This window comes from Pelodiscus sinensis, chromosome 1, assembly GCF_049634645.1.
Source record: "Pelodiscus sinensis isolate JC-2024 chromosome 1, ASM4963464v1, whole genome shotgun sequence".
Lineage (NCBI taxonomy): Eukaryota > Metazoa > Chordata > Testudines > Trionychidae > Pelodiscus > Pelodiscus sinensis.
The window spans coordinates 263,379,740-263,402,667 of record NC_134711.1 but is presented as its reverse complement, the minus strand read 5'-3'; the positions used below and the strand labels follow the sequence as shown (position 1 = coordinate 263,402,667).

The 22,928-nt window shown below is 41.7% G+C and overlaps 1 long non-coding RNA gene across 1 annotated transcript in view; it reads left to right on the top strand.

The window, feature by feature from the left end:
- Positions 1-22,928, top strand: part of LOC142827090 (uncharacterized) — a 170,574-nt gene that overhangs the window by 7,073 nt on the left and 140,573 nt on the right. The window lies entirely within an intron of this gene.

Here is a 22,928-nt window from a genome sequence, read left to right as displayed (position 1 = left end):
TCACTGTTGCTATTTTGAAATATCTGCTCCACATAGTCCTTCAGAGTAACTACTCCCCACTGCTTCCTGGGGCACTAAGTCGAGGTAGCATGAACACATTAAGGGTACATATACTCTGTGGGCTAAAGTCAAGTTAAGATACACAATTTCAGCTACATTTTACGTAGCTAAAGTCGAAATACCTTAACTCGACTTTTGGAACTGTGTATACAGCAGGAAGTTGAAGGAGAAAATGCTCTTTCTTTGACTTCCCTTACTCCTCGTGAAATAATGGTTACAGAAGTCAGAGTAAGAAGCCTGTTATTTTGAAATTATTTCAAAATAATGGGCTTGCTGTGTTGATGTGTACTTTATTTTGAAATAAGCATGCAGTGTAGACATAGCCTAACAAGCCCGCCTCGGACTAATTTTGAGGCTTCCCCGTAGTGTGGACATGCTATTTTGAAATACTTATTTCAGAAATCATTATTTTGATATAATTTCCCAGTATAGATATGCTCCAAGGTGCAATAGGACTACTCATTGTTTATACCAGCATAACAGTATTCCAGTCTTGTCCTTTAGGGTATGTCTATACAGCAGCGTTATTTCAGAAGAACTGATGTTATTCTCAAATGGCAAAGAGCGCGTCTACACAGAAAGCCATAATTTCAAAATAATGGCAAACTGGAGGACTACTTACTCCGCTTCCTGTAACCCTCATTTTGTGAAGAGTAAGGGATATTAAAAGAAGAGTGTTGAGTGTTCTTCCTTAGATATCGTGCTGTGTAGACAGAGTCAAATGCCGAATTAAGCTATTTAGACTTCAGCTACACGATTGACTGAAGTTGCATAGTTGAAGTTGCTTAATTTGACTTTGCCCTTCTGTATAGTGGCAAAATTCAACACATCTTAGTTTCTGAATGACATTAGCTTGGTAATGGAAGAAATCAGTTCAATGATGGTTCACTTTTCAATGATGTAACTTTTCTATCAATAATGTCTTGCTTGCTTGAACTTCCTCAGTGTTTCTATTCCATATGGGCAGGATGTCTAAAATAGATTTTCTTGACACTACTGTGTCAAAATCCTGACCCAGACTTTGTGCTTTCTCTAACAGCAGCAGAAAGGAACCTTCATATTCTAGTAGAGAAATTGCCTGTCTATAAATGTATCACCTCTGCTTCTAGGCTTTTAACATTAATGGCTTGAGATGAAGTCAATTGGTTTGGGAGCACAGTATTTCAGATCACTACAGGTGGTTTTCAAATTGAAATGCAATGTCACGTTGCCCCGTCTTTGGTTCAATATAGTTGGTTCAGAACCAGTTTATGCATTTGCACTGAAGCGAAGTATTAGCAGTGAGAAATATACGACATGCTTCTCTGGAAGTCTTCCCCATAGTAAAAGAGCTATAATGTTTACAGCGCATTATTGTGGTTTTGGGCCCTGTTGTGCTAGGCTCTATACGTACTCAAAATAAGAAAAATTACAATAAAATTCTTCCCCATAGTAAAAGAGCTATACTGTTTACAGCGCATTATTGTGGTTTTGGGCCCTGTTGTGCTAGGCTCTATACGTACTCAAAATAAGAAAAATTACAATAAAATTAAGATGGAAAGGAGACATGGGGATTGTCTACATAGAATGGCCAAAGACAGCAAAAAGACATGATTTATAAAGTGCTGCATTGTAACTGCCCCCATGTTGGTGATCTCTGAAAAATACCTGGTGTTCCTCCGGATCCCTTTGCTGGTGCCATCTATAAGGGTACCATCTATAAGGGTATGTCTACACTACAGCACTAATTCGAATTAGTTAATTCAAGCTAAGCTAATTCGAACTAGTGCATCTAGACCTAAAAGCTAGTTCGAATTAGCATTTTGCATGAGTGGACCCTGAACTGAGGTTAAGGATGGCCGGAAGCAGTGCCGGTAGGGCATCAGATTAGGACTTAGAGCTTGGAGCTGCTGCCTCAGGCTAGCCGAGGGCTATGCTTAAAGGGACCTGACCCCCACCCCGGACAGACAGTTCTCAGGGGTTCCCCGCTTGCAAAGCAGTCCTGGGTTGGAGTGCCCTGCGTGCCCACACTCAGCACATCACAGCACTTGGCAAGCGCAGCCAGGCTGATGGCCGCAGGCTGCCATCCGGAGGGGGGGGGGGTCAATCAAGGGGCTTCAGGAGAGTTTCCACCCCGAGGAGCCCGCAGAGCCAGCCCAGTCCTCCCATCAGGGACGCGTACCCCATTCCTCCCTCACCTCCTTCCACTTACCTCTCCCTAGCCCCCCTTCCTGATTTTCAAAATAAAGGACACGTGTGTTCAAATATAGAAATTCTCTTTATTGAACAAAACTCGGGGAGACTGGGAAAAGAAGGTGGGAGAGGGGAGGGCAACTAAAATGATCAGGGGTTTGGAACAGGTCCCATATGAAGAGAGGCTAAAGAGACTGGGACTTCTCAGCTTAGAAAAGAGGAGACTGAGGAGGGATATGATAGAGGTCTATAAAAGCACGAGTGGTGAGGAGAGGGTGCATAAAGAAAAGTTCTTCATTAGTTCCCATAATAGAAGGACTAGAGGACACCAAATGAAATGAATGGGTAGCAGGCTTCAAACTAGTAACAGAAAGTTCTTCTTCACATAGCAAATAGTCAACCTGTGGAACTCCTTGCTGCAGGAGGCTGTGAAGGCTAGAACTAGAACAGAGTTTAAAGAGAAGTGAGATCAAGTCATGGAGGTTGGGTCCATGGAGTGCTATTAGCCAGGGGGTAGGAATGGTGTCCCCGGCGTCTGTTTGTGGAAGGCTGGAGGTGGATGGCATGAGACAAATGGCTTGTTCATTGTCTTCGGTCCATCCCCTCCAGGGTATCTAGTGTTGGCCGCTGTCGGCAGACAGGCTACTGGGCTAGATGGACCTTTGGTCTGACCCTGGACGGCCATTGTAAGCTCAGGACTCAGGGTCGGGGGTCTCAGTGGACCACCTTGATTTTCATGCCAACCTGCTCCTGGGTGGTCAGGCTGGCAGCTATCCTGCCCTAGACAGCCACTTTCCTGTGCCTAGTGCGGAGGTTGTGGATGAGGTCCACGATGTTTGCACTAGACCAGGCGGGTGCCCGCCTCTTGCGGACCTGGGCATGTTCCCAGGCGCCACCAGCCTGGTCCTGGGAAGAAGCGGAGGGCTGGGCGGCAGCGGGTGGCCGGCTCGAGCCGTGCCAGTTGCAGGGTCTGCTGGCTGGGTGCTGGCAGGCTTGTACCTGCCACAGGCACCGTAGCCAGCCCGTGCCCCTTTAAGGGTTCCGGGGCCTGGAGGGGGCAGAAGAGTTTTCCTGCTGGTGCCCAGAGTGGCCACCAGGGAAAGCTGGGGAGGGCTAGCCTCCCACTAGTTCGAATTAAGTGGCTACACAGCCCTTAGTTCGAACTAGGCATTAGTCCTCGTAGAATGAGGTTTACCTAGTTCGAATTAAGCTCACCGCTAGTTCGAATTAAGTTTGAACTAGCGGTTTGCATGTGTATTGCCTATCAAAGTTAATTCGAGCTAACGTCTGTTAGTTCGAATTAACTTTGTAGTGTAGACATACCATATGAGACTGACAATATTTTGTAACATACTGTACAAACATTACTGAGTTAAATTATATCTTACTGAATTAGGTTTAAAACCTTCAGGGTCGATTTTATTAAAAATGCAATTGTGAATGTGTCATGGAATTATATGTAACTCATTTAGGAGGAGGGGGATTCTAATGTAGTTGCTCTGGTTATCAGTCCTTTGAAGTCCGGAGAGATATCTTTACTTCAAACTAGATTCTCCATGGAACAACACACAAATGATTGTTTGTTTTAAAATTGGCTTGGGGCCTTCTTCCTGATTCAGCAGAAGCACAGGACCCGTAGCCCACAGGATGCCCTAATCCTGAGGGATGGATAGGAGGGGCTGGGCCTTCTTAAACCCATAAGGTCATGTGCTTGTTCTGCGCTCAAACTCTGGTGAATATGAAACCACTTGCAACCCCTTTGGGTAGTGTACTGAGACACTGTTCCAGCCAGAATCTGTATGAGGATTGGGATGATCTTTCATAAGTTTATTAGCATGCATGTAGGATCTTGTATCATTTTTAATTATTCTTCTCTAGAATTCTTTTAAGAATAAAGAATAAACTTTAAAAATTAACTTTTTTTTCCTTTAAGAATAAAATAAGTTTGCTTAGAAAGAAACGTGGTAATTCATTGCTATGGGCAATTGGAATGTTAAGTCTCAGAAGAGAAAGCAAGCCAGCCTGCTCAGGCAGACCTTCTGCTAAAGGTAACACAGTGAAGGCAGAGAACAGTTCAGCCTGAAATGCTATGGTAAGAAAGGAGAGAAGGCTGTTTCCACCCATGAGCGGTAATGACAGCCCGGCCAGAAGTTTGAAGATAGGTGGCTTTAGGATCACAGAGAGCAAAACAGGTGTCGTTGCCTTGAACTGTGACACCATGTAGATAATATCAGGGTCTCAGAATAGATGTCCTGTAACTTGCTCTGCATCACACAATCTGTGTCTGATCCAGGAGGAGAATCTAGTTTTCCTAGCTTCCAGTTCAGGTCCCTTTTCAACAAGAGTACATTTTTTCTCCCAATCTCTCTCTCTCTCTCTATCTCTCTATCTCTCTCCCCCTCCCCACCTAGCTAGCTACCCACCCACCTAATTGTGGTATGCAGCTTCCTCTCCTCCTAATTTAAAGCAAGGTCAGGGTTTGATTGTATCAGGAGAACCAGAAGGCCCAGGAAAATGGACTGTTTTCCCTAACATGTGAAGGGAGGAGCTGCTTTCAGAGGGATAAAGTATGAGAGTGTTCACTGGGGTCAGTGAGACCACAGGGGAGAGCTATTTGTAGAATGTCCCCTGGAGGAAGCTGTACCACCAAGGGCCAACAAGGGTTGGGGCTCCACCATCTTGCCTGGTAGCACACCGGTAAGTAGCTCCCTGCCCCAAACCTTTTCCTCCTTCCTAACCCTTGGCCTCAATGCTGGGGGTGGGAACAGCAGGCTTCTAGGTGAGCAGGGGAGAGTAACAGGGGCTGGAGGAGCCTAGAGGGAATGAGAAATGGCCCCAGGTGGTCTAGGGGGTTTTCTGTGGGGGAGAAAGAATTGGCCCCGGGCAGGCTGGATGGTTGACTGGGGGCAGAAGATAACAGGCCCCAACAGAGCTGAGGGGGTGGTGTGTATGGGGAAAACAGCTGGGCAGTGCCTGGTAAGTCCACTATCTGTAATATACCAGTGCTATTTAATTTCAATCAGTGGTTGCATCTTTCAAATACAAATGGATTACATCTAATTTCCTAATAGAATTCAATCTAAATATTGATCAAGACTGTTAGCATGGCAGATGGTTGCAATAAACATTAATCATTTTATTTGTATGTTCACTTGTGGAATACTTCCTGTCTTCTATTCGATCGGTTTTCAACTTTGACTCAGTAATTCAATACATAAACAGAACCACATTAGTATGTTACCTGTTATGTTCGGTGGCAGAGTTGTGCATGAATGATTTCCGAATTATCTAATTCTGTACCCTAAGAGGAACATCACTGGCTTCAATTAACAATAATACAGACCATGGAAGATTGATGTTGTTCTTTCTTCCTCATCCTATGTACTAAGCAGAAAGCTAAAATTGGCTCAGCCTTCTTCATTGTGTCTTAGAACATGGGTAAAAAGAATCAAAGGAAGACTTCTGGAAGATTTTCACCAGTCGAGAAATCAGCTGGTAATATCTCAGAACCTAGATCAGAATTAGATTATGTTTTGCCATAGGAAAAAAAAAGAGGCAAAATGTTCTTCTGGTCTGGATGGGAAAGGTATTTTTGGAGCCTAGCATCTACTACAGGTATAGATGAGTAACTTGAACTAATATTCACCTATTGTTAATCATGCAAACAGTTCAGGAGCATATGTGTGTGGGTGACTTCCATGCCTGGTGTGAAGGTAAAAGATGCTTTGGGACATTGAGAGAGACTTATGTAGTGTTGGGGAGAAGTTGGTGGTCATGATACAAGTAAGTATCAGTGACAAGGGAAGAATAAGAGAGAGGTCCTGGAGGCCAAACTTCAGTTGCTAGGTAAGGCTATGTCTAAACTATATTCCTCTTCTGAAAGAAGAATGTTAATGAGCCTGATTGAAAATGTAAATGAAGCACGGATTTACAAATCTTGTGCCTCATTTGCATTATCACGAGAGAGGTTTTTCAAAAAAGCATTTTTCGAAAAAGAAACCGCAGTCTAGATGGGGTTCTTAAAAAAAAAAAAAAAAAAAACAAAAACCTTTTTCGAAAGAACCCGTACTCCTGAAAAAATAAGGAGTACAGGTTCTTTCAAAAAAGGTGTTTTTTTCTTTTTCAAAAAAACCCTTTTTGAAAAAGCGCTCTCATGCGATTATGCAAATGAAGCATGAGATTTGTAAATCTGCACTTCATTTGCATTTTCAGTCTGGCTTATTTACATTCTTCTTTCAGAAGAGGAATATAGTTTAAATGTGCCTCAAGAGACTGAAGACTAGGACCTCCATGCCTGCATTCTCTGAAATGTTTCTAGTTTCACATACAGGGCCAGTTAGTAAAGCAGTACTGTAGGGTCTCTATGCGTGGATGAGACAATGGTGAGGGAAGGAGGAGTTGAGATTGATTAGGAACTGGGAAAATTTTGGAGAGAGAGGGAGTATACACAGGAAGGACGGTGTGTAATTAAACCTAAATAGAACCAGATTGCTGGTAGTTAAAATGTAAAAGGTTTTAGAGTAATTTTTAATTGAAGGGCTAGGGAAAAGCCAGAAGATATGGAGGAGTATGTGGTTAAGGCAGAAGCATTGCTTAGGTGAGGATCTATAACACCGTGGACAATCCACGGCTCACGAGCCGCATGCGGCTCTTGCCCCCCAAAAGTGCAGCTTGCAAAGCCACTCCTGTGCCCTCCCAAATGGCCCCAACCCTTCCCCCAACTCCCTCCCACCCCCCGGCTTCTCTATGCTTACTGAGTCATAGCTGAGGGGTTTTAAAAATGGCGCCCAAGATGGCAGCCATCTTAAAGGGGCAGCCTCCTTTTTTAAAAAAATAATTTTTTTTTTTTTTTTTTTTTTTTTTTTTTTTTTGCTTGACAATTCTGGTGCAGCTCTTCGCATTTATTCTGATGCTGTTTTGGCTGTCTTTGTTAAATGGGTTTCCCACCCCGATTTATAAAAACAAATTCTCTATATTCTAGTAAGAAGAAGAGGATAGAAAATGATAAAATATGGGCAAGATCTGATAAGGAAAAATCAAATGAAAAAGAATACCGCGCAATTACATCATGGCAGACACTAAAAAGTGAAAAGTTTTTAAAGTGCTTACATAGAAATGCTAGAAATCTAAATAATAAGGTGAGTTACATGTATTAAATAAGGATTTTGAGATATTAGATATCACATTGGTAGAATGAGCATAGGCAGTGGTACAAAACCATACTAGGGTCCAAAATACATTGACAGATTAGAAAAAAAATTCTGCTAGTAGGAGAGTGTCATATATGTGAAAGAAAGTATAGAATCAAATGGAGTAAAAATAATAAATGAACCACACTGTACTATAGGATTTCTATGGATAATAATTTCATCCCTAAATAATACGAATATAGTACTAGGGATATATTATTAACCCCCTGACCAGGAGGATGATAGTGATTGTGAAATGATCAGGGAGATTAGTGAAGTTATAAAAATAATAAAAAACCCTTAATAAGAACATAAGAACGGCCGTACTGGGTCAAATCAAAGGTCCATCTAGCCCAGTATCCTGTCTACCGACAGTGGCCAACACCAGGTGCCCCAGAGAGGGTTGACGGAAGACAATGATCAAGCGATTTGTCTCCTGCCATCCCTCTCCAGCCTTTGACAAACAGAGGCCAAGGACACCATTTTATCCCCTGGCTAATAGCCTTTTATGGACCTAATCTCCATGAATTTATCCAGCTTCTCTTTAAACTCTCTATTATAGTCCTAGCCTTCACAGCCTCCTCTGGCAAGGAGTTCCACAGGTTGACTACACGCTGTGTGAAGAAGAACTTTCTTTTATTAGTTTTAAACCTGCTACCCATTAATTTCATTTGGTGTCCTCTAGTTCTTCTATTATGGGAACTAATACATAACTTTTCTTTATCAGCCCTCTCCACACCATTCATGATTTTATAGACCTCTATCATATCCCCCCTCACTCTCCTCTTTTCTAAACTGAAAAGTCCCAGTCGCTTTAACCTCTTCTCATACGGGACCCATTCCAAACCTCTAATCATTTTAGTTGCCCTTTTCTGAACCCTTTCCAAGGCCAAAATATATTTTTTGAGGTGAGGAGACCACATCTGTACACAGTATTCAGGATGTGGGCGTACCATAGTTTTATACAGGAGCAGTAAGATATTCTGGGTCTTATTTTCAATCCCTTTCCTAATAATTCCTACCATCCTATTTGCCTTTTTGACTGCCGCTGCACTCTGTGTGGAAGTTTTCAGAGAACAGTCCACGATAACTCCAAGATCTCTTTCCTGATTTGTCGTAGCCAAATTAGCCCCCATCATACTGTACGTATAGTTGGGATTATTTTTCCCCGATGTGCATTACTTTACACTTATCCACATTAAATTTCATTTGCCATTTTGTTGCCCAATCACTCAGTTTGGTGAGATCTTCTTGGAGTCCCTCACAGTCTGCTTCTGTCTTGACTATCCTAAACAGCTTGATATCATCTGCAAACTTTACTACCTCACTGCTTACCCCTTTCTCCAGATCATTTATGAATAAGTTGAAAAGGATTGGTCCCAGGACTGACCCTTGGGGTACACCACTAGTTACCCCTCTCCAATCTGAAAATTTACCATTTATTCCTACCCTTTGTTTCCTGTCTTTTAACCAGTTCTCAATCCAAGAAAGGACCTTCCCTCTTATCCCATGGCCATGTAATTTACACAAGAGCCTTTGGTGAGGGACCTTGTCAAAGGCTTTCTGAAAATCCAAGTATACTATATCTACTGGATCCCCCTTGTCCGCATGTCTGTTAACCGCTTCAAAGAACTCTAACAGATTAGAGTATACCTCATCTTGAATACTTAGTGAAGATGCGGTGTTTGAAACTGAAAAAAAATATTGAAATTGGAAAAGGTACCAAAAAGGGCAACAAAAATGATTAGGGTTATGAAAAAGCTGCCATATGAGGAGAGATGTGGGGGCTGACTGTCTGATATTGAGTCTCTCTGGTAAACTGCTGATGGAAACCTAAAACCATAATCGTGTTACAGCTAAATGTTCAAAACATCCCTTATGTTAAAAGGGGTTATGAACAATTCTTTCTTTCAGGGACCAGCAAAGTGTCATGGAAAGATCTGTGGCAAATTCACACAGAAGCTGTAAAAGCTACCTGTCAGCAATAGATTGCTCAATAGCACTTATAAGGTGAGAGTGGTCATAAGCAATGGTAATCAATCATTCATCCCACCACGTCTTCAAACATTTTGTAATATTCTAGCAACAATATTGTGTGATGAACTATACCAGCAGATGGGTATGCCACAGATATATGTAGCATGTGTTACTGCTCTGAACAACATAGAAGGAGATAGTAAGAGCATGAGTATATTCGTCAGTTTAGGCTTTCAAACATCTTGATGGGAACATTTCACTTTCATGTTTCCCAGCATAACTATAATTGAAATTTGCTATTGAAGAGCTGAGTATGGTTTAGCTGATTGAGGGCGTTAAGGAATGAAACAGCCTAATCTGAGTCACAAGTTACCTTCTGCATACATAATTACAGATCTCAAAGTACTGGAAATTATTTAGGTACTTCAAGAAAAGGCTTCCTGATTACCTTCTCATGCAATGAGCTTGAAAAAGTTTTCCAATGCTTTGTATCAAATATCCAGTGCAACGTGTAAGCCCTGTTTGAATCCAAGCATACCTGCAGTGCCACTACGCACAAGTCAAATGATCAACCATTTAACATAAATTAACATCAAATCTTGTTTCACCAGTATGGCCTGAAACTCTTTGGTTTATGCTGAAAAGATAAGCAAAGATCTTGAAGCTTCAGATGGAGGCCAGTAACGATAGCTAACCAGTAACTGATCAGACAATATGCCACTTCTTGTGAAGGGATGCCCCAAAGTCATTTGCACTCTGTATACATGCTGAGTGTAAACTCTGGCTAAGATCCACTCTAGAAAGGATCAATGCTTCTCTTTCTGAATCAGTGGTACACTCCCTAATGGGGAGACACTACTTTATACTACAGTATATTTGATTCTTCCCCACAGTGAGGACACAGACTTTTGACTTTGTAAAATTGTGTGGTAGGAAATTGACCATATTAGATTCGACTTTATCTCATAGTGTAGAATGTCCTAGAAGGGGGGCAGTCAGGAGTCTGTGCATGTGTTCAGATTCCATACAGACATGAAAGAGGTATGGGTGGGAAGCCTTTTTACATGCTGGCACCTCTGTTCACAAAACTAATTTTCATTCTCCACAAACTAGTCTTCAAACAGTAAGAAATAAATATTTATGAGCTCAGGACATTTTGTATACAAACTGCTTGCTCCTCTCCAAAATGGGACAAGGCATTCCAGTTGAGATCACACTACCCCAGAGTCCAACACAGACAAAATAAAAAACTTAGCAGATATGTTTGGCTTTCATATGATTAAAATGCCAAACTCTGCTCTAGTCATAATAATAGAATAATAGGACTGGAAGGGACCTCAAGAGGTCATAGAGTCCGGCCCCCCGCCCTCAAGGCAGGACCAAGCTCCACCTACACCATCCCTGACAGATGTCTATCTAACCTGTTCTTAAATATCTCCAGAGAGGGAGATTCCACCACCTCCCTTGGCAATTTATTCCAATATTTGACCACCCTGACAGTTAGGAATTTTTTCCTAATGTCCAATCTAAACCTCCCCTGCTGCACTTTAAGCCCATTACTCCTTGTCCTGTCCTCAGAAACCAAGAGGAACAAATTTTCTCCTTCCTCCTTGTGACACCCTTTTAGATATTTGAAAACCGCTATCATGTCCCCCCTTAAATTTCTTTTTTCCAAACTAAACAAGCCCAGTTCATGAAGCCTGGCTTCATAGGTCATGTTCTCTAGACCTTTAATCATTCTTGTCGCTCTTCTCTGTACCCTTTCCAATTTCTCCACATCTTTCTTGAAATGTGGCGCCCAGAACTGGACACAGTACTCCAGCTGAGGCCTAACTAGTGCAGAGTAGAGCGGCAGAATGACTTCACGAGTTTTGCTTACAACACACCTGTTGATACAACCTAGAATCATATTTGCTTTTTTTGCAACAGCATCACACTGTTGACTCATATTCAACTTGTGGTCCACTATGACCCCTAGATCCCTTTCTGCCATGCTCCTTCCTAGACAGTCGCTTCCCATCTTGTATGTATGGAACTGATTGTTCCTTCCTAAGTGGAGCACTTTGCATTTCTCTTTATTAAACCTCATCCTGTTTACCTCTGACCATTTCTCTAACTTGCTAAGGTCATTTTGAATTATGTCCCTATCCTCCAAAGAATTCGCAACCCCACCCAGTTTGGTATCATCTGCAAACTTAATAAGCGTACTCTCTATCCCAATATCTACATCATTGATGAAGATATTGAACAGTACGGGTCCCAAAACAGACCCTTGAGGAACTCCACTTGTTATCCCTTTCCAGCAGGATTTAGAACCGTTAACAACAACTCTCTGACTATGGTTATCCAGCCAATTATGCACCCACCTTATCGTGGCCCTATCTAAGTTATATTTGCCTAGTTTATCAATAAGAATATCATGCGAAACCGTATCAAATGCCTTACTAAAGTCTAGGTATATGACATCCACCGCTTCTCCCTTATCCACAAAGCTCGTTATCTTATCAAAGAAAGCTATCAGATTAGTTTGGCATGACTTGTTCTTCACAAACCCATGCTGGCTATTCCCTATCACCTTATTACCTTCCAAGTGTTTGCACAGGATTTCCTTAATTACCTGCTCCATTATCTTCCCTGGGACAGACGTTAAACTGACCGGTCTATAGTTTCCTGGGTTGTTCTTATTCCCCTTTTTATAGATGGGCACAATATTTGCCTTTTTCCAGTCTTCTGGAATCTCCCCTGTCTGCCATGATTTTTCAAAGATCATAGCTAAAGGCTCAGATACCTCCTCTATCAGCTCCTTGAGTATCCTGGGATGCATTTCATCAGGACCTGGCGACTTACTGACATCTAACTTTCGTAAGTGACTTTTAACTTGTTCTTTGTGTATCCTATCTTCTAAACTTACCCTCTCTCTGCTTGTATTCACTACGTTAGGCACACCTCCAGACTTCTCGGTGAAGACTGAAACAAAGAAGTCATTGAGCATCTCCGCCATTTCCAAGTTTCCTGTTACTGCTTCTCCCTCCTCACTAAGCAGTGGGCCTACCCTGTCCTTGGTCTTCCTCTTGCTTTTAATGTATTTATAAAAGGTCTTCTTGTTTCCCTTTATGCCTGTAGCTAGTTTGATCTCATTTTGTGCCTTTGCCTTTCTAATCTTGCCCCTGCATTCCCGTGTTGCTTGCCTATATTCATCCTTTGTTAGTTGTCCTAGTTTCCATTTTTTATATGACTCCTTTTTTATTTTGAGATCATGCAAGATCTCCTTATTAAGCCAAGCTGGTCTTTCGCCATATTTTCTATCTTTCCTACACAGCGGAATTGTTTGCTTTTGGGCCCTTAACAACGTCCCTTTGAAATACTTCCAACTCTCCTCAGTTTTTTCCCTTCAGTCTTGCTTCCCATGGGACCTTACCTACAAGTTCTCTGAGCTTATCAAAATCTGCCTTCCTGAAATCCATTACCTCAGTTGTGCTGGTCTCCCTTCTACCTTTCCTTAACATCATGAACTCTATTATTTCGTGATCACTGTCCCCTATACTGTCTTCCACTTTCAAGTTCTCAACTAGTTCCTCACTATTTGTTAAAACCAAATCCAGTTTTGTTAATTGTTTAAAAAAAGCCTCATCCACCTCTTCCACCCGGCTAGGTGGCCTGTAGTAGACTCCTAGCTTGATATCACCCTCGTTTTTTACCCCTTTTAGCTTAACCCAGAGACTCTCTACACAGCTATCTCCTACGTTCATCTCCACTTCAGTCCAAGTGTGTACATTTTTAATATACAAGGCAACCCCTCCTCCCTTTTTTCCCTGTCTGTCCTTCCTGAGCAAGCCGTACCCCTCCATACCAACATTCCAATCATGCGTCCCATCCCACCAGGTTTCTGTAATACCAATGATATCATAGTTGTATTTATTGGTTAGCAATTCCAGTTCTTCCTGCTTATTACCCATACTTCTCGCATTTGTATATAGGCATCTAAGATACTGATTTGATCTTGCCTCCCTGTTATGCCCTGACCCTCCTTTCTCCTTGCCATTATAGGCCGTAGTCCCCCCCATTTCCAACCCATCTCCCAGTCCCGCACATGCAGCACTTACCTGTGGGCTTTGCTCACCTGCCCCCAACAAACCTAGTTTAAAGCCCTCCTCACAAGGTTAGCCAGTCTGTGTCCAAACAAGGCCTTCCCGCTCCTGGAAAGGTGAACTCCATCTCCGCCAAGCAGTCCTTCCTGGAAGAGCACCCTGTGATCAAGGAAGCCGAATCCCTCCTGGCGACACCATCGTCGCAGCCAGGCATTCACCTCCAGGATGCACCTCTCTCTGCCCGGGCCCCTACCTTTGACAGGAAGGATAGAAGAGAATAACACCTGCGCTTCAAACTCCTTCACCCGTACTCCCAAAGCCCTGTAGTCACACTTGATCCGCTCAGTGTCACACCTGGCAGTATCATTTGTGCCCACGTGGATGAGTAGCATGGGGTAGTAATCAGAGGGCCGGATAATCCTCGACAATGCCTCCGTAACATCTCGGATACGGGCCCCTGGCAGACAGCATACCTCTCGAGATGAGCTGTCAGGGCGACAGATGGGTGCCTCCGTTCCCCTCAGAAGAGAGTCTCCAACCACCACTACCCTACGTTTCCTCCTCGCAGTGGTGGTAGGAGACTGCTCAACCTTGGTGGTGCAAGGCCTGGTCTCCTCCACTGTGGGGGGTGACTCCTTGTCTCCTGCTGAAAGTAAAGTGTAACGGTTATGTAACAACACAGTGGGAGGGTTAGGAGCAGGGGTGGAACACTGCCTGCTGCCGGAAGTAACCAGCTGCCAGTTCTCACCCTGCACCACTGCCTCCTCCATAAGTGGCTGGTCAACAGTCCCACATCCTAGGACAGTGACCTCCGTGGACTCCACAGGAATACTGTCCAGGAATTCCTCATGGCTTCGAATGCTCCTCAGCCTGGCCACCTCCTCCTGTAGCTCTCCCACCTGCTGCCTGAGAGATTCCACCAGCAGGCACCTTTCACAATGGTTGTCTCCCCCAGCCTGGAGATCACTCAGTGGGAATTGCAAGCCACAAATACAGCAAGACCACACCAGGACCTGGGTAGAGGCATCCATGCTCAGGTTCTCTGTCTGGATACAGGCACAGGTGGAAATAAGTGTGAAAATAAATCCTTAGGAAGCTCAGAATTGTCCAAATGGTGAAAGCAGTAATACGCTAATGCTAATATGGGAGCAAAATAACACCCACTTCAAAGATGCTTCAAATATGAACATACCTTAAATCTGCATTTACGATTGGCAAACAGTTTCACGTAGCTAAACTTCCAATTAAATCAAAGTTGACTTGTTTTGTTTTGGTTCACTCATTTTTATGAAGATGAATCTGTGAGTGTGTCTTCTTGGCTAATTACCCTGACAAGAAGTGGTCTGGGAACTGCATCAAATGAACAACATGGCTCATGTCCTAACAACTGGCAGCTGGAAAGCAGGTGTGTGATCATCTGTTTTCCTTTTGCAATGCCAAAGGTCCACATTAATTTTAAGCATCCAGGGGAGGGGGCGAGATATATAAAAATATGCTCCAGTGCACATCTTCTGCCTACAGATTCCATGTAGTTTGAATTTAATCCACTTACATAGGCACTAGCAAAGAAGCATAACAAGATTCTCTCTGAATTTTTCAATTGATTTACATCCCATCCTCATGCATACTTCTGATCGGATACATGGTGTGTTTTAAAATTTTCTGAACATGTGAATGAAATGGCATCACAGTTCAGAGTTTCAAACATACAGTTAGTTGTTTCCTGATAAATGGAAATGCAACGAATTAAGAAAAACAAAGGACTTTTTGTTTAAAAGGCTAATTAATTATAGATAAAGCATTGAGCTCCAATTTGAGGGTCTAAATGTTTTCATTCTAAATAAGCTTTTATCCATTGTTTATTGTAGTTTCTCAAAGTCTTACATTGCAGAAGGAATATATCTATCTGGCATCAGTGGGAAGGTGATTTTTTTTAATGTCTCAATCACATTGAGTAGAAAGAGGCTGTAGGAAACAAACTTTTTCCATTCTGAAAAGCAATATAGTTTTGTGTAGTATTTGAGACATATGTGATACAAATATAAGATTTTGATGGAGTTCATCTGGTCCTTCCGTGGGCTAGTGGCAATCTTTTTTTATTATTTGGCTAACTTATAGACATTTAAAATATATTTTCTGCTTGCAGATTCTTTTCTTGTACAATAAAAGATTAATGTAATGGATTTTATATAATGGTTCTCCCAATTTCCTGTTCAGACTCCACAGGTTTGCATATGAAACTTGGGAGGAATTTCTCATATAATGTGTGGATGTGTGTTGCATATGCTGTGGAATATGTACTGTAATGGCATATGTGGATTAAGGCTGGGATCAAAAGCATGTGCTGTTTGACTGGTTAATGGAGATAAACCTTGTCAGATCCAGTAAGACACTCCCTGGGTGCATCTAGACTGGCAAGATTTTGTGCAAAAGCAGTTGCTTTTGTGCAAAAACTTGCCAGCTATCTACACTGGCCACTTGAATTTGCGCAAGAGCACTGACTTTGTAATATACAAAATCAGTGCTTCTTATGCAAATACTTTCACGCTCCTGCTTGGGGAAAAGCCCTCTTGCACAAGACTACTTGCCCAAGAGGGCCAGTGTAGACAGGGAAGAATTGTTTTGTGCAAAAAAGCCCCGATGGCTAAAATGGCGATTGGGGCTTTCTTGCACAAAATCGCGTCTAGACTGGCCATGGATGCTTTTAAACAAAAGCACTTTTTGCGCAAAAGCATCCATGCAACTCTAGATGTGCTTTTGCGGAAATACTTTTAACGGAATAGTTTTTCCGTTAAAAGTATTTCCACAAAATCATGCCAGTCTAGACGCAGCCCCTATGTATAAGGCATGTGTATTATGTGGCACAAGTTATATGGAAGTAGGCCCTAGTCAGAGCCAGATTGCCTTTGGCCCCTTCATCCATTGAAGACCCAAAAGACAATTTTAGTGTCTGATGCCTTCTTGGTTTTCCTATGTCTCCATTCATGCTCTTAATTTTCATAAGAGTGATTGCATCTCCCTATAGGTTTAGTATATTGCACTCCTGGGGAGGCACAATCCCTTCTCAAAGTCCTCTTGAAGTCTTGCCTCACTAAATGTGACTCCTATTCCACACAAACTTTTTCTGGTGCTATCTAGCAAAAAGTTTCACGTGACTGGATGTCTTTGTTTTAATAACTTTTTATGAAGGGAGGAAATTTTCATACAAAAATGTATGAGAGAAAATTTAAGCGTCAAAAGTGAGAAGATACAAAAGGTAAGACTGTGTAAGCTTCATTCTATCCCCCTAACAAGGGATTATCTTTAGCTGTTTTGGAAAACCTTGTCACACTTTAATAGAGGCTTACAGGAAATCCTTGGAAGAGATATAAAAACACCATAAAATTCACTTCTCCCAATTGTCAAAATTAAGGTGGTGACAGCATCAGGGCACTTTGATTTGTACAAAACAGTAATTACTTTTAAGATTAAGGCTCTAATTAAGTAGGAATTAATGATAGTTTAAAATGAGGGATTTGGGCTTGTTTAGTCTACAGAAGAGAAGAGTGAGTGGGGATTTGATAGCAGCTTTTAACTACCTGAATTGAGTTTTCAGAGACAAAGGAGAGAGACTGTTCTCATTAGTAACCGATGGTAGAATGAGGAGCAATGGTCTCAAGTTGCAGTGGGGGAGGGCCAGGTTGGATATTAGGAAAAACTCTTACTAGGAGGGTGCAATTTAGATGGGGTTGGTCTTGCTTTGAGCAGGGGGTTGGATTCGATGACCTCTTGAGGTCTTTTCCAACCTTATGATTCTATGATTTAGAATATCCCAAATGACTGACCAAAATGGCAGAGACAAAGATGAAGTCTAAATTTAGGTAGTGGAAAGATCTAGCAAACAAGATGGCATCAGGAGAAGGAGCTTTCTTATCTAAAAATAGGTATGGCATTATAGGGAGGAGCTAGAAAGCTAGTCTCTGATTGGCTGGCCTTGAACAAATGGTATATAAGACTACCAGCCAGCAGGTCTAAGCATGAAGTTTGTAAAGACTGGTAGCCTCAAGAAGAAACAGCAAAATTCTGAAGGTCACCATGGAAATGGGTTCAATAGCAACCACTTGAAACTTTTAAGTAGCTGCTTTTTCAGGGCTTCTCACAGAATAATAAATGTTCAATATCTTCTCTCTCTTTAATTGCATAACATCGTGATGCTTGTTTACACTGTATACACAGCACAGGTCAGAAACTTTTGGCATGTGGTTCATCAGGGTAGTGTGGGCCATGAGTCATTTGGTTGACATTGTCCTCAGGCATGGACCCCCACAGCTTGCAGTGGCCATAGTTTGCCATCCTTGGCCAATGAGAGCTGTGGGAAGCAGTGGCCATATCCTGCAGTTGCCCTTGGCAAAGAATGTCAAACTGCAACCACTGGAAGCTGTAGGGCTCTGTAGCCATGGATGGTCAGGATAAACAAAATGTGTCATGGCTGCCAGCAGATTACGTTGATGACATGAGTACCAGGGGCCACTGACCTTGATATAGAGACTCAGACTGTCACATTGTAACAAGTATAAAACTGTAGAGCGATAATAAAACATTGTACATTTGCATAAGGGCCTCTCTGTACCTCATGTATTATACTGCAACTATTTAATCTATTTCTTTTGTGTCTCCTGTGTATTTTGTGTGTTTTATTTTTGCAGCATTGCTTTATTATATGTTTGGCTGAGCATTCTTTTTTGTATTATTAGGAATATTGTAACTATTTCTTTTAAATAAATATTAATTTGTTTGCCAAGAATTATTGCTTATGAGTCCGTCCTTGTTTGGAAGGCTTTATCTGTGTCCTTTCAAGGGTTAGCAAGACTAGTTAGATTGAGGATCTGACCCCTCTGTGGGTCAGAGAAATGCCACGTGGTAACACCCTGAGTGGTTTCTTTAGGGCAGGCTGCTCAAAACAGAATGGCCAACATATAATTAGTGAGGTGATGATGTGTAGTTATTTGGCTCGGGGCCAATGCACCTCACTTTTCCTCGATAGATGTTAGATTTTTGGAGGATGAAAGTGAGGGGGTGAAACTGTTTTCTTTGTGGTCAACTCCCGGTAGCTATTGGCCTAACTGGATTATTTTTAGTTTTTCCTGCTTAATCATTAGGCTAGATTTCCAAGAAATTTGTAGCATGTTTGAATTTTTGGCCATGACTTCTGTTACCCCAAAAAACTACCACTGGAGACCACACAGGGTTACACTAGCATGGGTTTATTGCTTGAGGAATTAACACTTCACTATTTGCACTACAAGGTTAAACCAAAGAGCTGCCACCAAAGGTTTAAACTAAATAGGGAACCTGCTATCTCTCTCACACTCACATAAACGAACAAGCATACACACACCTTCATTCATTCATTCACTCACACACATTCATTCCTGCCCTCAGGCTCTCACACAGGCATATGGGTTGCAGAAGGAGCCAAGGAATGTTGGTTCTGTAGGGTCTGTCTGCTGATCATGGCTGGGAAGCTGGTCAGGAAAGACATTGGCTGTAGTAAGGAGTTTCTCAGGAGCAGGGGAAGAAAAAAAGAGAGTCTCATATGTGCTCCCTCTCCTTTATATTGTGTCTGTATGGCCTCTGTGACTCATCCATCTCGTCACCAGGGAGCATGGGCAGACATGCCTTTATCCAGCCTTAGCCTTGCCACTTCAAACACAAACACACACATCACCCAGGGGAGAATGCAGTTTAGAGCAAGTTACAAGCAAGGTGGCTGAGAGTTACAAAGATTACAAAGTTTTTCAAAGATTACAGCAAGTTGCAAGTTTTGACAAAAATTACGAGTTGCAGTTTAAAACCTTAGACCTTACAGTTAGTGTATTTTCAGAAAATGCATGTGTAAGCTCAGAGGGAGGGGTTTTTTATGCAACAACTTCCACAAACAGAAAGACAAGCTGTCTTTCTAAGAATATTTGAAATATTTTAAGGGGCAGTTTTTCAGAAACTACTGCTTAACTGGACTGATGTTGTAATTGTTGAGGTGTTTATACAGAATAGACAAAATTGACAATTTTCAAACAAATTTTATATATAGATAGTGTCAGAATCTGGCTGTTCCCATGAGTCATGTTGTTCAGCTTCAGAGGATCTCTGTGTCTCACCACATGGACTTTTTCATTTTATTAGAGGCAGGCGTCACAGCCTACTGGTCTATACTCATCACAGGCTAGTCTATAATATGGGGCTAGAAATCCCTCTATAGTCCTGGTCTCCCTGTCCAGGGACAGACCTTGTAGTGGTATGGAAAGGTTGAGGAGAAACCAGGCCCAACCACTACAGGTTCTGAACCAGGGAGCCTAAGGAACTGGCAACAGATGGGATTTGTTCTACTCCCAGTCTGGCAACTACTTCCCTGGGTCACTTCCCCCCAAACAATCCCTTCCAGTACTTTTCCTCTCTACTTGAGCAGTCTATCCTGCTCCTGCACTGTACTGTGCCTGACTTGCTGTTCCCAGCTCTCACTTAGACACCTCTCACTGTCAGAAACTTTGGTGTGGTTCATTGTCCCATGCAGTGGCACTTAGACCACAGCAATAGAGCCGACTATGAGACCTCTACAGAAGGGCTGAGAATGAACTGGCTTTTAGCTCAAATGGTAGAGGCTCCTATACAAAAGCTCCAGAGGTCCCGGGTTCAAATCTGCCTAATGATAGTTACACTACCTCTGAACTAACAGAAGAGGAGCATTTTTAAACCAGTATCAACTGATTCTTGATTGGCCCCAGGTATTCTGATTAGCCTGACTCCCTGGGCTCTGGAAGGCTACTAATTGGATGTAGGTATTCCAACTGGCCTGATTGTCCAGACTGATTCTGGAAAGTTCCTGCTGATTCTAGGCTAGCCTCTTCCAGTTTACCCAGGGAATGGAAATCTACTTAATCTAGGGCTCACATACCTCCCTTCAAGTACTCTTCTATTGCCATCTGGCCTGACCCTGTGATAAATTTGAATCACATTACTTTATTGACTATTCCATAAGGGAAATATGTAACCCTGATAGAAGATCTGAAAGGCTTCTTCCTAAAAGTTTCAATCACTGGAGTCATTGTATTCCTAGACAACTGTATCCCATAGTGTAAGAGCATTTTAATCAAAAAGCTCTTTTCGTATCCCATGATCCCAAATTAAATTCTACCTTTTCCCCTGACTAACAGAAAGTAAATTAAATTAACTACCTGCCTGCAAAAGCTATTAGAGTGGTTAAGAACATTGTAGCTACACTGCAACAATAAATCTGAATGCTCAATAGAGCACAGTGCTGTGAATAGTCTAGTTTGAAGAGATGGGAGCCAATTCACTACTGTATTACTCCGGCTTTACACAGGTATCATAGCATTAAAATCAATGGAGCTATACCACATAAAACTGAAGAGAATGATGTATCAGTTTCTCAATCCTTACTATATGTCAACTGTGATTTTTAAAAGAACAGTATAAAACTTCGAACACACGCTATTAAATGGTTCCATTTTATTCTGGATAGGCTTTTACACTGCACTTATCACTATAGTATATGATTGCCTTCCAGTAATGCACTAAGCAATATGACTACACATCTGTTACATGTGGCTTGTTCTCTGAGCCTCTTCACAGCAGGAGAAATGTGTGCAGCAGAGTGTCTTCTGGTGCATTTTTTCTATGCTTACACCATTTATCATTTTACCAATTTTCTTTCTATGATTCTGTTCTTTATAAAGAGCTCTGAAGGAACAATTGGAATTACAGTGATCATATTAATTTGGTGTTTGTCCCTTTTTATTGTAAATGGTTTAATTTGGCTGTACATATTTCTATATTTGGAGGATAATAGGGTCAATATTTTCAGTCATGAAGCTTGGTAAAATATATTGTGTCATAGTTGCCCACACAATATTAGGAATGTAAGGAAACTACACCACAACATTTGAAACCAAATAACTATGTCTACTAACTCAATAAAAATATGCAATGTCTTGTTACATATGTACACTTCTCTTTCGGTGGCTTCTACAGTAGAAGATAGAGAAACCCATGCAAGAAATCATGAATTAAAGTATTTGTTAGCTTGTTACATTAATCTCAAATAACACCACAGGCCATCTTTTTAAATATATAACTATTATTATTGTGCTATTTATAAGTTCTAAGGGCACAGACCGTGTCTCATTAAGAGTGTCCAAAGCGTACTAATTGTCTGGTACAAATAAGACTTGGTCCATGCCCTGAATAATTTACAATGTAATATAGGATAATACTGTGACATACCAAGGTACAATCCAGACTAATACATAGTGGTTTCACCCCTGCCCTGTAATCTGCTCATTCTATTGCCTTTGCTCCACACATCCAACATCCAGCATGTAAGTCACTTCCAGTGATGTCTGTGCTGCAGCCACCAAGCAACACCTTGGCTCTTTTCTGTCTTAAAAATGATCACTGAGTTACCCCAACAAACTCCCAGTCCCAGTGTTCCTCCCATAATGTATGTCCTGTACTATCTTACCTACTCAACAGTCTGAGTATATTAAGTCCATTTTTGTTTATGGGAATAGTATGCACATATATTACCCCATATGGAGTTACCCTGATAATTCAACTTGTACACACTGGATTAGATAAAAATCATTGATTAACAAAGAGAGAGGGAGAGAAAGAGAGAGAGAGAGAGAGAGAGTTTAAGTGTGTAGAAGTAATGAAGCATAACAACCAGAGATGGTTAAAAGAAAAAAAATAAAGATAAAATGCTGATGCCCAAGTTACAAGCTACACTGGATTCAAAGCCAACTTTTCTTACTATACTTGTAGCAGACCTACTGAACAAACTCCTTAGGGTTGGTCTCCTCCCACAAAGTCTAGTGAATGTTTCCTTTGTCTTTTGAGGTGCAGTGAACGTAATAGGAAGAGAGTGCAAAAGGTATGTCATGGGGTGTCTGTCCATCCCTTTGATAGATTCAGTCCTCTTCCTGAAATATTTCAAGCTGAGAAGAAGGCCCAACTAGGCTATGTAGAAGGATATTCCTTGTTGATTTTTTTCCAGCAGTGTGAACTTCTATATGTCCTTTTATGCCTCACTCTCTATTCTAGAGACATAAATTCATTCTGATGGTGGGTTCTGTTTGATAAAGATTCAAAATAGTACCAGCCAACACATCTTGGCTTTCATCATGAAGGTTGACTTTTTTTTTTGATGGTTTGTGTTCTGTTGTTTCTACATTGGAACATTGTTCTTTTAAGATGTCCAGAAGCATGCTCCTGCCTCATCTCTCTCAGATTTTGAAAGGCACTTCCAATTCTTAAACCTTGAGTTGAGTTTTGTAGTTATTTTTAGAAATGTCATATTGGTGTGTTTTGTCAAATCTGCAAATGAACAATATGTTCTGGGTCATCACCTGAGACTGATATAACATGAAATATATATATATATATA